Genomic DNA, 17047 nt, shown 5'->3' on the forward strand with positions numbered 1-17047 from the left:
TCACTTCTTTTTTAATTTTTTAAGTTTCAAATGACCAACAATATACTGATTTATCCTTCTCTGATGATGTTTTTTCTCTTTCAGAAATTTTCTTCATCAGATGTTGACACTAACAAATCTACTTTTTTATTATTTTTCTATTATTAAAGTACATTTGTTCTTTGTTGAAAAGGTGTTGATTATTTTGGATATTAAGGTAACTAGTTCTTTAAGACTAGCTGACACTATTTCTGCCTATTTATTTCTTCTGTGTTTTCAGAGGTTTTCTTTCCAATTCCCCATTCTAGGGAATGGAATAGGCTGAGAATTTTCTTTTATTCCTTCATCAAAGGTTTTAAACTATATTTCTCCAACATAGGTGTGTCCGGTCCACGGCGTCATCCTTACTTGTGGGATATTCTCTTCCCCAACAGGAAATGGCAAAGAGCCCAGCAAAGCTGGTCACATGATCCCTCCTAGGCTCCGCCTTCCCCAGTCATTCTCTTTGCCGTTGTACAGGCAACATCTCCACGGAGATGGCTTAGAGTTTTTTGGTGTTTAACTGTAGTTTTTATTATTCAATCAAGAGTTTGTTATTTTAAAATAGTGCTGGTATGTACTATTTACTCTGAAACAGAAAGGTGATGAAGATTTCTGTTTGTAAGAGGAAAATGATTTTAGCAACCGTTACTAAAATCGATGGCTGTTTCCACACAGGACTGTTGAGAGGAATTAACTTCAGTTGGGGGAAACAGTGAGCAGACTTTTGCTGCTTGAGGTATGACACATTTCTAACAAGACGATGTAATGCTGGAAGCTGTCATTTTCCCTATGGGATCCGGTAAGCCATTTTTATTACATAAGAAAAAAAGGGCTTCACAAGGGCTTTTAAGACTGTAGACATTTTCTGGGCTAAAGCGATTGATATATAAACATATTTTAATACTTCATAGCTTTGAGGAATTATTTTATTCTTGGGATTTATGTAAAATAACCGGCAGGCACTGTATTGGACACCTTATCCTCTAGGGGCTTTCCCTAATCATAGGCAGAGCCTCATTTTCGCGCCTCTATTGCGCACTTGTTTTTGGGAAGCATGGCATGCAGATGCATGTGTGAGGAGCTCTGATACACAGAAAAGACTTTCTGAAGGCGTCATTTGGTATCGTATTCCCCTTTGGGCTTGGTTGGGTCTCAGCAAAGCAGATACCAGGGACTGTAAAGAGGTTAAATATAAAAACGGCTCCGGTTCCGTTATTTTAAGAGTTAAAGCTTTCAAATTTGGTGTGCAATACTTTTAAGGCTTTAAGACACTGTGGTGAAATTTTGGTGAATTTTGAACAATTCCTTCATACTTTTTCACATTTGCAGTAATAAAGTGTGTTCAGTTTAAAATTTAAAGTGACAGTAACGTTTTTATTTTAAAACGTTTTTTGTACTTTGTTATCAAGTTTATGCCTGTTTAACATGTCTGAACTACCAGATAGACTGTGTTCTGTATGTGGGGAAGCCAAGGTTCCTTCTCATTTAAATAGATGTGATTTATGTGACACAAAATTTAGAGAAAATGATGCCCAAGATGATTCCTCAAGTGAGGGGAGTAAGCATGGTACTGCATCATCCCCTCCTTCGTCTACACCAGTCTTGCCCACACAGGAGGCCCCTAGTACATCTAGCGCGCCAATACTCCTTACTATGCAACAATTAACGGCTGTAATGGATAATTCTATCAAAAACATTTTAGCCAAAATGCCCACTTATCAGCGAAAGCGCGACTGCTCTGTTTTAGAAAATACTGAAGAGCATGAGGACGCTGATGATATTGGTTCTGAAGTGCCCCTACACCAGTCTGAGGGGGCCAGGGAGGTTTTGTCTGAGGGAGAAATTTCAGATTCAGGTAAAATTTCTCAACAAGCTGAACCTGATGTGATTACATTTAAATTTAAATTGGAACATCTCCGCGCCCTGCTTAAGGAGGTGTTATCTACTCTGGATGATTGTGAGAATTTGGTCATTCCAGAGAAATTATGTAAAATGGACAAGTTCCTAGAGGTCCCGGGGCCCCCCGAAGCTTTTCCTATACCCAAGCGGGTGGCGGACATTGTAAATAAAGAATGGGAAAGGCCCGGCATACCTTTCGTCCCTCCCCCTATATTTAAGAAATTGTTTCCTATGGTCGACCCCAGAAAGGACTTATGGCAGACAGTCCCCAAGGTCGAGGGGGCGGTTTCTACTCTAAACAAACGCACCACTATACCCATAGAAGATAGTTGTGCTTTCAAAGATCCTATGGATAAAATATTAGAGGGTTTGCTTAAAAAGATGTTTGTTCAGCAAGGTTACCTTCTACAACCAATTTCATGCATTGTTCCTGTCACTACAGCAGCGTGTTTCTGGTTCGATGAACTAGAAAAGGCGCTCAATAAAGATTCTTCTTATGAGGAGATTTTGGACAGAATTCATGCTCTCAAATTGGCTAACTCTTTCACCCTAGACGCCACTTTGCAATTGGCTAGATTAGCGGCGAAAAATTCTGGGTTTGCTATTGTGGCGCGCAGAGCGCTTTGGCTAAAATCTTGGTCAGCGGATGCGTCTTCCAAGAACAAATTGCTTAACATTCCTTTCAAGGGGAAAACGCTGTTTGGCCCTGACTTGAAAGAGATTATTTCTGATATCACTGGGGGCAAGGGCCACGCCCTTCCTCAGGATAGGTCTTTCAAGGCCAAAAATAAACCTAATTTTCGTCCCTTTCGCAGAAACGGACCAGCCCCAAGTGCTACGTCCTCTAAGCAAGAGGGTAATACTTCTCAAGCCAAGCCAGCCTGGAGGCCAATGCAAGGCTGGAACAAAGGAAAGCAGGCCAAGAAACCTGCCACTGCTACCAAGACAGCATGAGATGTTGGCCCCCGATCCGGGACCGGATCTGGTGGGGGGCAGACTCTCTCTCTTCGCTCAGGCTTGGGCAAGAGATGTTCTGGATCCTTGGGCGCTAGAAATAGTCTCCCAAGGTTATCTTCTGGAATTCAAGGGACTTCCCCCAAGGGGGAGGTTCCACAGGTCTCAATTGTCTTCAGACCACATAAAAAAACAGGCATTCTTACATTGTGTAGAAGACCTGTTAAAAATGGGAGTGATTCATCCTGTTCCATTAGGAGAACAAGGGATGGGGTTCTACTCCAATCTGTTCGTAGTTCCCAAAAAAGAGGGAACATTCAGACCAATCTTAGATCTCAAGATCCTAAACAAGTTTCTCAAGGTTCCATCGTTCAAAATGGAAACCATTCGAACAATTCTTCCTTCCATCCAGGAAGGTCAATTCATGACCACGGTGGATTTAAAGGATGCGTATCTACATATTCCTATCCACAAGGAACATCATCGGTTCCTAAGGTTCGCATTTCTGGACAAGCATTACCAGTTTGTGGCACTTCCGTTCGGATTAGCCACTGCTCCAAGAATTTTCACAAAGGTACTAGGGTCCCTTCTAGCGGTGCTAAGACCAAGGGGCATTGCAGTAGTACCTTACTTGGACGACATTCTGATTCAAGCGTCGTCCCTTCCACAAGCAAAGGCTCACACGGACATTGTCCTGGCCTTTCTCAGATCTCACGGGTGGAAAGTGAACGTAGAAAAAAGTTCTCTATCTCCGTCAACAAGGGTTCCCTTCTTGGGAACAATAATAGACTCCTTAGAAATGAGGATTTTTCTGACAGAGGCCAGAAAATCAAAACTTCTAAACTCTTGTCAAGTACTTCATTCTGTTCCTCTTCCTTCCATAGCGCAGTGCATGGAAGTAATAGGTTTGATGGTAGCGGCAATGGACATAGTTCCTTTTGCGCGAATTCATCTAAGACCATTACAACTGTGCATGCTCAGTCAGTGGAATGGGGATTATACAGACTTGTCTCCGACGATACAAGTAGATCAGAAGACCAGAGTTTCACTCCGTTGGTGGCTGTCCCTGGACAACCTGTCACAGGGGATGAGCTTCCGCAGACCAGAGTGGGTCATTGTCACGACCGACGCCAGTCTGGTGGGCTGGGGCGCGGTCTGGGGACCCCTGAAAGCTCAGGGTCTTTGGTCTCGGGAAGAATCTCTTCTCCCGATAAATATTCTGGAACTGAGAGCGATATTCAATGCTCTCAAGGCTTGGCCTCAGCTAGCAAAGGCCAAATTCATACGGTTTCAATCAGACAACATGACGACTGTTGCGTACATCAACCATCAGGGGGGAACAAGGAGTTCCCTGGCGATGGAAGAAGTGACCAAAATCATTCAATGGGCGGAGACTCACTCCTGCCACTTGTCTGCAATCCACATCCCAGGAGTGGAAAATTGGGAAGCGGATTTTCTGAGTCGTCAGACATTTCATCCGGGGGAGTGGGAACTCCATCCGGAAATCTTTGCCCAAATTACTCAGTTGTGGGGCATTCCAGACATGGATCTGATGGCCTCTCGTCAGAACTTCAAGGTTCCTTGCTACGGGTCCAGATCCAGGGATCCCAAGGCGACTCTAGTAGATGCACTAGTAGCACCTTGGACCTTCAAACTAGCTTATGTATTCCCGCCGTTTCCTCTCATTCCCAGGCTGGTAGCCAGGATCAATCAGGAGAGGGCATCGGTGATCTTGATAGCTCCTGCGTGGCCACGCAGGACTTGGTATGCAGACCTGGTGAATATGTCATCGGCACCACCATGGAAGCTACCTTTGAGACGGGACCTTCTTGTTCAAGGTCCGTTCGAACATCCGAATCTGGTCTCACTCCAACTGACTGCCTGGAGATTGAACGCTTGATCTTATCAAAGCGAGGGTTCTCAGATTCTGTCATTGATACTCTTGTTCAGGCCAGAAAGCCTGTAACTAGAAAAATCTACCACAAAATATGGAAAAAATATATCTGTTGGTGTGAATCTAAAGGATTCCCTTGGGACAAGATAAAAATTCCTAAGATTCTATCCTTTCTTCAAGAAGGTTTGGAGAAAGGATTATCTGCAAGTTCTTTGAAGGGACAGATTTCTGCTTTATCTGTGTTACTTCACAAAAAGCTGGCAGCTGTGCCAGATGTTCAAGCCTTTGTTCAGGCTCTGGTTAGAATCAAGCCTGTTTACAAACCTTTGACTCCTCCTTGGAGTCTCAATTTAGTTCTTTCAGTTCTTCAGGGGGTTCCGTTTGAACCCTTACATTCCGTTGATATTAAGTTATTATCTTGGAAAGTTTTGTTTTTGGTTGCAATTTCTTCTGCTAGAAGAGTTTCAGAATTATCTGCTCTGCAGTGTTCTCCTCCTTATCTGGTGTTCCATGCAGATAAGGTGGTTTTGCGTACTAAACCTGGTTTTCTTCCGAAAGTTGTTTCTAACAAGAACATTAACCAGGAGATAGTCGTGCCTTCTTTGTGTCCGAATCCAGTTTCAAAGAAGGAACGTTTGTTGCACAATTTGGATGTAGTTTGTGCTTTAAAATTCTATTTAGATGCTACAAAGGATTTTAGACAAACATCTTCCTTGTTTGTTGTTTATTCTGGTAATAGGAGAGGTCAAAAAGCAACTTCTACCTCTCTCTCCTTTTGGCTTAAAAGCATCATCAGATTGGCTTACGAGACTGCCGGACGGCAGCCTCCTGAAAGAATCACAGCTCATTCCACTAGGGCCGTGACTTCCACATGGGCCTTCAAGAACGAGGCTTCTGTTGATCAGATATGTAAGGCAGCGACTTGGTCTTCACTGCACACTTTTACTAAATTTTACAAATTTGATACTTTTGCTTCTTCTGAGGCTATTTTTGGGAGAAAGGTTTTGCAAGCCGTGGTGCCTTCCATCTAGGTGACCTGATTTGCTCCCTCCCTTCATCCGTGTCCTAAAGCTTTGGTATTGGTTCCCACAAGTAAGGATGACGCCGTGGACCGGACACACCTATGTTGGAGAAAACAGAATTTATGTTTACCTGATAAATTACTTTCTCCAACGGTGTGTCCGGTCCACGGCCCGCCCTGGTTTTTTAATCAGGTCTGATAATTTATTTTCTTTAACTACAGTCACCACGGTATCATATGATTTCTCCTATGCAAATATTCCTCCTTTACGTCGGTCGAATGACTGGGGAAGGCGGAGCCTAGGAGGGATCATGTGACCAGCTTTGCTGGGCTCTTTGCCATTTCCTGTTGGGGAAGAGAATATCCCACAAGTAAGGATGACGCCGTGGACCGGACACACCGTTGGAGAAAGTAATTTATCAGGTAAACATAAATTCTGTTTCTTTGCCAGCAGTTAAATTCAATTTGGAGGGTTCTCCAATTTATTGGGGCTATCTCTACTTCTACTAATTATGCTATTGTTCCTATAGCAAAATAGTATTTATTTTCCTTTAGATACTTGTATCTTATGTATGGAAAATTATTTAGTTTCAGGTACTTTTCTTGGTCCTGTGATTTATTTGGATATTGCAATTGCTTCATTTTTTCTGTTTACTTTAAGATCAAGTATCAGATTATGATTTATTTTAGCATTGTTAAGGGACAACATTTACTAGACTAGGTGCTGTTGCATTTGTCTTGTTGTTTTGCATTTATTGATTATGCAAGTCCACTGTATTGACTGGTCCTTTAAACTGGACTATCATGCTAATAATTTCATTTGTGTCTTCATTTTATTGAATATCTTCGCAAATGAGGGTTAATCTATGTCTTTAGCTATTTTAGCTAGAAGAATTTTGTGATTTTTAAAAAAAAATAAAAAAATCCATGTTTCTTTTGTTCTAAAATAATCAATTATTTGTTTTATAATTGGTCTCAATTCTTAACTGTTACTCTGGGCTTCAAGATTGAGTTCTAAGACTAAAACTTTAAGCTTATACTAGTTTGGTTGTTCTTATTAAGGAACAAATTCCTGAGTTCTTTCCCAAGTAACATGTTTATAATTGGGGTTCGAAATCAGCTCCCTAATATTGCGATGTACGTGCCGTATTCCAGCTTGGCTGGTAAGGGGCAGGTTAAGACTTCTTTAAAATTTATTTGGTTCTATTTTGTCCAAATTTCTTTGATTTTATTCCAACAAGGCTAACACTTTCTTTAGGTGTGTTTCTGTCCTATATATTTTGGGTACTGTTGAAGCATGGCTGGGCACCCATGGGGTTCAAGCGCTGCTCAGACCTGGAATCTTCTGGGGTATTTCTTCCAGTTCCTTTTTTAGGAACCGGGTTTGGAGTTTTATTCAAATTATTTTGCCTTTTTATGGTCATTGATAGCATTATTTGTTTTCATTAGATACAATAAATGCATATTTTCATTTTTCTGTTTTCATTCAGATTATTTTCTGAGGATGCGGAATCTCATATGATTCACTTGCTCTTCAGGACATAGTTAGAGGATCTTTTTTTCGAAAGCTCTTGATTCCTCACACAAGGGTCACCTTTTTTAGGTTTCCAGATAGTTTGTGTCACTGTCTTTGTCTCTATCAGACAAGGGATAATTCTATTGGGTTCCGTCTGTCGGTACCTTTAGTCTCTATTATTTCCTTCAGTTGCTATATATGCATAGAAGTTTTAGGTCTTATGGCCACAGCATTGGATTCAATTCCCTTTGCTCATTTTCACTAGAAAGAACCTTTCCAGTCTTTTATGAGTGTTGTTTCTTCTAGAACTTGGTTGGAGGATCAATTTACCAAAAAGTTCGTTGATTCCTCAGACAAGGGTAACCTTTTTAGGTTTCCTGATAGATTCAGTGTTCTTGACTCTGTCTCTGACGGACAAGAGACGTCTGAAATTGGTTTCAGCTTGTCGAAACCTTCAGTCTCAATCTCCCTTCGGTAGCCTTATGCATGGAAATTCTAGGTCTTATGACTGCTGCATTGGACGCGGTCCCCTTTGCTCGTTTTCACATGCGACCTCTTCAGCTCTGTATGCTGAACCAGTGGTGCAGGGATTATACAAAGATATCTCAATTAATATCTTTAAAACCGATTGTACGACACTCTCTGACGTGGTGGACAGACCACCATCGTTTAGTTCAGGGGGCTTCTTTTGTTCTTCCAACCTGGACTGTGATTTCAACAAATGCAAGTCTGACAGGTTGGGGAGCTGTTGGGGGTCTCTGACAGCACAAGGGGTTTGGGAATCTCAGGAGGTGAGATTACCAATCAATATTTTGGAACTCCGTGCAATTTTCAGAGCTTTTCAGTCATGGCCTCTTCTAAAGAGAGAGTCGTTCATTTGTTTTCAGACGGACAATGTCACAATTGTGGCATATGTCAATCATCAAGGAGGGACTCACAGTCCTCTGGCTATGAAAGAAGTATCTCGAATTCTGGTATGGGTGGAATCCAGCTCCTGTCTAATTTCTGCGGTTCATATCCCAGGTATAGACAATTGGGAAGCGGATTATCTCTTTCGCCAAACGTTACATCCGGGCGAATGGTCTCTTCACCCAGAGGTATTTCTTCAGATTGTTCAAATGTGGGGACTTCCAGAAATAGATCTGATGGCTTCTCATCTAAACAAGAAGCTCCCCAGGTATCTGTCCAGATCCAGGGATCCTCAGGCGGAGGCAGTGGATGCATTGTCACTTCCTTGGAAGTATTATCCTGCTTATATCTTTCCGCCTCTAGTTCTTCTTCCAAGAGTAATTTCCAAGATTCTTAAGGAGTGCTCGTTTGTTCTGCTGGTGGCTCCAGCATGGCCTTACAGGTTTTGGTATGCGGATCTTGTCCCGGATGGCCACTTGCCAACCGTGGACTCTTCCGTTAAGACCAGACCTTCTATCACAAGGTCCTTTTTTCCATCAGGATCTCAAATCCTTAAATTTGAAGGTATGGAGATTGAACGCTTGATTCTCAGTCATAGAGGTTTCTCTGACTCTCTGATTAATACTATGTTACAGGCTCGTAAATCTGTAACTAGGAAGATATATTATCGAGTCTGGAAGATTTACATTTCTTGATGTTTTTCTCATCATTTTTCTTGGCATTCTTTTAGAATTCCTAGAATTTTACAGTTTCTTCAAGATGGTTTGGATAAAGGTTTGTCTGCAAGTTCCTTGAAAGGACAAATCTCTGCTCTTTCTGTTCTTTTTCACAGAAAGATTGCTAGTCTTCCTGATATTCATTATTTTGTACAAGCTTTGGTTTGTATAAAACCTGTTATTAAGTCAATTTCTCCTCCTTGGAGTTTGAATTTGGTTCTGGGGGCTCTTCAAGCTCCTCCGTTTGAACCTATGCATTCGCTGGACATTAAATTACTTTCTTGGAAAGTTTTGTTTCTTTTGGCCATCTCTTCTGCTAGAAGAGTTTCTGATTTATCTGCTCTTTCTTGTGAGTCTCCTTTTCTGATTTTTCATCAGGATAAGGCGGTGTTGCGAACTTCTTTTAAATTTTTACCTAAGGTTGTGAATTCTAACAACATTAGTAGAGAAATTGTGGTTCCTTCATTGTGTCCTAATCCTAAGAATTCTAAGGAGAGATCGTTGCATTCTTTGGTTGTAGTTAGAGCTTTGAAATATTATGTTGAAGCTACTAAAAATTTCCGAAAGACTTCTAGTCTATTTGTTATCTTTTCCGGTTCTAGGAAAGGTCAGACGGCCTCTGCCATTTCTTTGGCGTCTTGGTTAAAGTCTTTGATTCATCATGCTTATGTCGAGTCGGGTAAAACTCCGCCTCAAGGATTACAGCTCATTCTTCTAGGTCAGTTTCTACTTCCTGGGCGTTTAGGAATGAAGCTTCGGTTGATCAGATTTGCAAAGCAGCAACTTGGTCTTCTTTGCATACTTTTCCTAAATTCTACCATTTTGATGTGTTTTCTTCTTCTGACGCAGTTTTTGGTAGAAAAGTACTTCAGGCAGCTGTTTCAGTTTGATTCTTCTGCTTATATTTTCAGTTTTTTTCATTATAAGATTTAAACTTTATTTTGGGTGTGGATTATTTTCAGCGGAATTGGCTGTCTTTATTTTATCCCTCCCTCTCTAGTGACTCTTGCGTGGAAGATCCACATCTTGGGTATTCATTATCCCATACGTCACTAGCTCATGGACTCTTGCTAATTACATGAAAGAAAACATAATTTATGTAAGAACTTACCTGATAAATTCATTTCTTTCATATTAGCAAGAGTCCATGAGGCCCACCCTTTTTTGTGGTGGTTATGATTTTTTTGTATAAAGCACAATTATTCCAATTCCTTATTTTTTATGCTTTCGCACTTTTGTCTTATCACCCCACTTCTTGGCTATGCGTTAAACTGATTTGTGGGTGTGGTGAGGGGTGTATTTATAGGCATTTTGAGGTTTTGGAAACTTTGCCCCTCCTGGTAGGAATGTATATCCCATACGTCACTAGCTCATGGACTCTTGCTAATATGAAAGAAATGAATTTATCAGGTAAGTTCTTACATAAATTATGTTTTTCTAAGTCGTCACACTTTTCATCCGGGGGAGTGGGAGCTCCATCCGGAGGTGTTTGCACAATTGATTCATCAATGGGGCACACCAGAAGTGGATCTGATGGCATCTCGTCAGAATGCCAAACTTCCTTGTTACGGGTCCAGATCAAGGGATCCCCAAGCAGTACCGATAGATGCTCTAGCAGTACCTTGGTCGGTCAACCTGGCTTATGTGTTTCCACCATTTCCTCTCCTTCCTCGTCTGATTGCCAGAATCAAACAGAAGAGGGCTTCCGTGATTTTGATAGCACCTGCATGGCCACGCAGGACTTGGTTTGCAGACCTGGTGGAAATGTCATCTCTGCCACCGTGGACACTGCCACTGAGACGGGACCTTCTCATTCAAGGTCCGTTCCAGCATCCAAATCTAGTTTCTCTGCGGCTGACTGCCTGGAGATTGAACGCTTGATTTTATCTAAGCGGGGATTCTCTGAGTCGGTCATAGATACCTTGATTCAGGCTCGAAAGCCTGTCACTAGGAAAAATTACCATAAGATATGGCGTAAATATCTTTATTGGTGCGAATCCAAAGGCTACTCATGGCGTAAGATCAGGATTCCTAGGATTTTGTCCTTTCTCCAAGAAGGATTGGAGAAGGGGTTATCAGCTAGTTCCTTAAAGGGACAGATATCTGCTTTGTCAATTTTACTGCACAAGCGTCTGGCAGATGTTCCAGACGTTCAGTCGTTTTGTCAGGCTTTGGTTAGAATTAAGCCTGTGTTTAAACCTGTTGCTCCTCCATGGAGTTTGAATTTAGTTCTTAAAGTTCTGCAAGGGTTTCCGTTTGAACCTATGCATTCCATAGATATTAAGCTTCTGTCTTGGAAAGTTCTGTTTTTAGTTGCTATCTCTTCGGCTCGAAGAGTTTCTGAACTATCTGCATTGCATTGCGACTCGCCTTATCTTGTTTTCCATTCTGATAAGTTGGTTTTGCGTACCAAACCTGGATTCCTTCCTAAGGTTGTTACTAATAAGAATATTAATCAGGAAATTGTTGTTCCTTCTCTGTGTCCTAATCCTTCCTCTAAGAAGGAGCGTATGTTACACAACTTGGATGTGGTTCGCGCTTTGAAGTTTTAATTGCAAGTGACCAAAGATTTCCGTCAAACATCTTCTCTGTTTGTTGTTTATTCTGGAAGACGGAGAGGTCAAAAGGCTACGCTTACCTCTCTTTCTTTTTGGCTGAAAAGCATCATACGTTTGGCATACGAGACTGCTGGACAGCAGCCTCCTGAAAGGATTACAGCTCACTCTACTAGAGCGGTGGCTTCCACATGGGCTTTTAAAAACGATGCTTCTGTTGAACAGATTTGTAAGGCTGCGACTTGGTCTTCACTTCATACTTTTTTCAAATTTTACAAATTTGATACTTTTGCTTCTTCGGAGGCTATTTTTGGGAGAAAAGTTCTTCAAGCAGTGGTGCCTTCTGTTTAGGCATCTGTCTTGTCCCTCCCGTTCATCCGTGTCCTGTAGCTTTGGTATTGTATCTCACAAGTAAAGGATGAATCCGTGGACTCGTCGTATCTTATAGAAAAAAAGTAAATTTATGCTTACCTGATAAATTGATTTCTTCTATGATACGACGAGTCCACGGCCCGCCCTGTCAATTTAAGACAGATTATATTATTTTTGATTTAAAACTTCAGTCACTTCTGCACCTTTTAGTTTCTCCTTTTTCTTCCTATACCTTCAGTGGAATGACTGGGGGGTGGAGTCAAGGGGGGAGCTATATAGACAGCTCTGCTGTTGTGCTCTTTGCCACTTCCTGTTAGCAGGAGGATAATATCCCACAAGTAAAGGATGAATCCGTGGACTCGTCGTATCATAGAAGAAATCAATTTATCAGGTAAGCATAAATTTACTTTTTTCACAATTTTTGGTTTCTCACTGAAATTATTTACAAACAGCTTGTGCAATTATAGCACAAATGGTTGTAAATGCTTCTCTGGGATCCCCTTTGTTCAGAAATAGCAGACATATATGCTTTGGCATTGCTTTTTGGTAATTAGAAGGCCGCTAAATGCCGCTGCGCACCCCACTTATATTATGCCCAGCAGTGAATGGGTTAATTAGGTAGCTTGTAGGGTTAATTTTAGCTTTAGTGTAGCGATCAACCTCCCACCTGACACATCCCATCCCATGATCTCTCCCTGACCCCCCTCAAACAGCACTATTCCCTCTCCCACCTTAAAATTGTCAACGCCATCTTAAGTACTGGCAGAAAGTCTTCCTGGTTCCCCCCTAACCCCCAACCTCCCTGCCCCCCCATAAAAGCTCTCTTACCCTCCCCCCTCTATCTATTTGCCACCATCTTAGGTACTGGCAGCTGTCTGTCAGTTTGTTGCAAAATTAGCAATTAAAAAAAAAAAAAAAAAAAAGGCCCATTTTTTCACAGAGTGGCCCTCTCTGCATCGGTAATTCTGCAAATCTATTTCTGCAGTGCCCCACTCGTGAGGCATGCAGAAATAACGCAATCTCACTATTTTGAGCAATATTGCGGCAGAGAAAAGCCCAGGACTGCAGCGACGTACAGGGTACGTTGCTGGTCCTTAAGGGCATAACGACCAGCGTCGTACAGGGTACGGCGCTGGTCGTTAAGGGGTTAAAAATGATATTAGTTGTTCAAATATTTAAAAAAATAAGGGTAAAGTTAATGCCCATAAAACAGTGGGCGCTGCCAAGTTGTAACTTAGGTTACCTTTTCTGCTGAGGCCAGTAAGGAATGGTTAGAAATGGCTCACTAGAGTATGCAGCCAATGACTGTGTGGAATATATCTGTGTCTGCACTTCCATGTTTAACATGAGTTTGAAATCCTACAATATTCAGAATTAAATTACAGAAAAAGAGAATAAAATAAATAATGATAGTATATTACAAAGTTGTTTTACTACATGTAATTTATATATTGAGGTGTTTAATGTCCCTTTAATGTGTTTCCAATGTCTTGTTATAGCAACTGCAGAGTTTAAAACATATGGGAAATGGTTCCTTTAGGTATATATTTGTATATAAAACGGCTGTTTCAGCCGAATAAAACCACAACCCAATACAATGGACTTATCTTGTAGGGAGAGAATACCTCAATATCTTATCTGTCTAATTATTTACACAAAATCTGCCTTATCTTTATTACTGTTTACTCAAAGGCCAATACTTAGACAACAATGGAAAATTAACATTTTACTACCTCTCTGTCAGCCCCCCCACAGTGAGCATTATTTTACAGGTATGTAAATCTTCTTGTTTATTTGTTGTTTTTTTTTTGTAACCAGAACTTGAGTTCATAAATGTTCAGTAGAGGTGGGAACACAATAGGTAAAATCAGCTATTTCAAATGAAAAAAATATGGTGAAGCGGCTAACAATTTAATACACTAGTATGTAAAATGGATAATTGAGAACACATTAAAAGGGAGACACTACACTGTCCCTTTAAAGTACAAATGTGATATATTGAAAAGGTGTATGACGTTTCAGTCATAAAATACATTAATATTAATAGAATCTTCATTCAAGCTTTAATGTCCCTCAATGGAATGTTCCTGGAAGAGAGGGAATAAAGGAAGTACAATTAGTGCAATGTAATCCTTCTCTATGGAGTTTTAGTCACTTGCAAGCCACTGGTGTTGCAGGGAAGTGCCTTAGCCTCCTCCTGTCTGGCAACGTGAACGTACTTTCTATAAGGTCCCATACTGTTAGTCACAGTTTCTGGACAGATACTTGCTACATATTGAACAAGCAGTGAGTACCATGGTTGCTGGGTAAGTACCCAAGCCAAATATTACTCAGGACATCAGAGAGGAGTCCTAAGTTAGGAACATTGGCCCTACATACCCCTAGTAAGGAGAGTCCTGTAGGGCAGACTATCTGTCATAGCAGATGTGGGCACATTATGTGGGCACAGATTAGGTAGTTTAAAAGTATATGTGGCATGATTGCACTGATTACTATTTAATCTAGTACTGATCCTTTTAGCCCCTTACTCCAGCAGCCTCCGGTACCTCAGAGTTCCAGTCGCATTCTTGTCACTTTCCGGAGTGCTAATAAAGCAGCAGTTTGCACTGTGGAGGTTGGGAGCAGCCAGACTTGCCTTTTCTGTGTGGTGGAAGGAGTTAATTTATTTTGTGCCGCAGGAGAGCGTGTTTTGGCACGATCCTGCCCCTTCCTCTGAGGATACTGATGCCGGAAGGTGCAATCAGGAGGGCGTTCAGGAGGGGTTAGGATTCCTATACTGGAGCAAGGGGGGCATGTACAGGGATTAATGGTACATAGTAAAATAAATCATTTTTGGGAACAGTTTATTGCCTATTCAGCATTATTGGGGAACAGCTGACAAATACATTGCAGTACTACATGCTACTCACATATACATGATTTTTGGGACACTTTTAAATGCATAAAGCTGGTCTGAGCACTTGTTTTCTGCAGTGTTTGCATACACTGTACTTTATAGGTGCTGGGACAATTTTTCTTCTGTTTACCCTTTTACTGTCTATCACTAAGGTTAACATGGATCATTCTGAGACTGACGCAATGTCAGCTGAGGGTCGTTCATTAAGCATTGATATTCCCCTGGATAAATGCCTAAAGTGTAAAATAGTGACAATTTGTCCACCTACTCAGCTGTGCAGGACTTTCTTAGCGTCTTTTTTTACAGCCTCATTCTCAGGGCGCCAGTTCTCTCTCTACTATTGAACATCCACCTGTGTATATTACCCAGATTTTAAATCTAATTTGCAGTCAGCAGTTTCTGCAGCTATTGCAGCGCTGCCAACAGCGAGTAAACGTAAGCTAAACAGCATAAAATATTTCCCTGTACCGCTATTGGTTTCAGAAATCATTTCTAAGGGATGGGACAAGCCAGGAGTTCTCTTCACTCCTCCTACCTTTAAAAAAATCTAATTTAGAATTATGGGGAACTGTTCCCAAGGTAGACGGTGCTATATCTACTTTAGCTAAATAAACTTCTATACCTCTGGAAGATAGTACTTCATTCAGGGACCCAATGGACAGAAAGCTGGAAGGATATTTGAGAAAGGCATTTTTACAAGGGGGACTATTGTTTTAACCTGCAGTGAGCATAGCTGCAGTGGCTGGAGTAGCAGCTTTCTGGTGTGACTCTTTAGCTGATGGGTATGGGTCGAGATCCAGGGACCCTCAGGCAGAGATAATAGATGCCTCAGTTGCCCCTTGGAGATATTGTCTAGTCTATCTGTTTCCTCCAATTGTACGTCTTCCCAGGGAGGTGGCTCTACTCAAGCAGGAAAATGTCCAGTGCTCCTCCGTGGCAGCTTCCTCAGCGTCCAGATCTTCTAACACAGGGTCCGTTCTTCTATCAAAATCTTCGATCTCAAAGTTTAACTGCTTGGAGATTGAACGATTGATTCTTTCTCAGACAGGTTTCTCTGAGTCTGTGATTCAGACTTTAATACAGGCTCATACGCCTAGCTGCTATGAGAAAGATTTAATACAAGGTGTGGAAGATGTATCTTTCTTGGTGTCCTGGTAGGTGTTATTCTTGGCATTCGGTGAGAATACCCATATTCTTCAGTTTCTTCAGGAAGGCCTTGATAAGGGATTGTCCAGTTCTGTCAAGGGTCAGATTTCTGCACTTTCCGTTTTATTTCACAGGATACTAGCTTGTCTTCCTGATATTCAGTCCTTTGCTCAGGCTCTGGTAAGAATCAAACCGGTTTCTCCACCTTTTAAACCAATGCATTGCTTGGACATCAAGTTGCTATTTTGAAAAGTTCTTGTTGGCTATTTCCTCAGCCCGTAGGGTTTTTAGAGTTATCGGCTTTGTCTTGTGATTGCCTTATTTGGTTTTTCATCAGGATAAGGCTGTGTTGTATATGGTGTCTGTTTTTTTGCTAAAGGTATTTTCAGCTGAGAATATTCATGAGGAATTTGTTGTTCCTTCTTGATGTTCCTAAACCACAGTCTTCTAAGGAAAGATTATTACACACTTTGGATGTGGTTAGGGTATTGAAGTTTTATTTACAAGCTACAAAGAATTTTTGCCAATCCTAGAAACTTGTTTCTTATATATTCAGGAAAACATAGGGGCCAAAAGGCTACTGCTTTGTCTTTGTCTTTTTGGTTATGAAGTTTAATTCACAAGGCTTATTTGGAGGCGGGTCTTCAAGAATGATGCTTCAGTGGATCAGATATGCAAGGCTGCAACCTGGTCTTCATTGCATACCTATACAAAATTTTATAATTTCAATGTTTTCGCTTTGGCTGAGGCGGCTTTTGGAAAGAAGGTCCTTCAAGCAGTGGTTCCTGGTAAATAGGTGCCTGCCTTTCTTGTTTATATCCCACCCTAAATTTGTGGACTTCTCAGCTTGGGTATTAGTTCCCAAGGGTAAGGTCTTGTGGACTCTGACAACCATTATAAAGAAATATAATTTATTCTTACCTGATAAATTAATTTCCAGACCAATTTTCTGTTGTTTTAGTTTTGCACCTTTTTACCCTACTTTCATTCCTCCTTTTCTTCCTATCCTTGGCTATACGCACTACTGGGAGGGAAGAGGAAGTGGGAAAGATACTTAAAGGTCGGGTGTGTCTTTGTCTTCTCCTGGTGGCCAGGTGATGTAATTCCCAAGAGTAAGGTCTTGTGGACTCTCACAACTAATAAATACA

General features: G+C 41.3%; 1 protein-coding gene across 1 annotated transcript in view; it reads left to right on the forward strand.

Annotated features, from left to right (window-relative positions):
- SETD4 (SET domain containing 4) overlaps window positions 1–17047 on the forward strand; it is an 84691-nt gene that overhangs the window by 27317 nt on the left and 40327 nt on the right. The gene's annotated exons all lie outside the window — the stretch shown is intronic.

Source organism: Bombina bombina, chromosome 3, assembly GCF_027579735.1.
Source record: "Bombina bombina isolate aBomBom1 chromosome 3, aBomBom1.pri, whole genome shotgun sequence".
Lineage (NCBI taxonomy): Eukaryota > Metazoa > Chordata > Amphibia > Anura > Bombinatoridae > Bombina > Bombina bombina.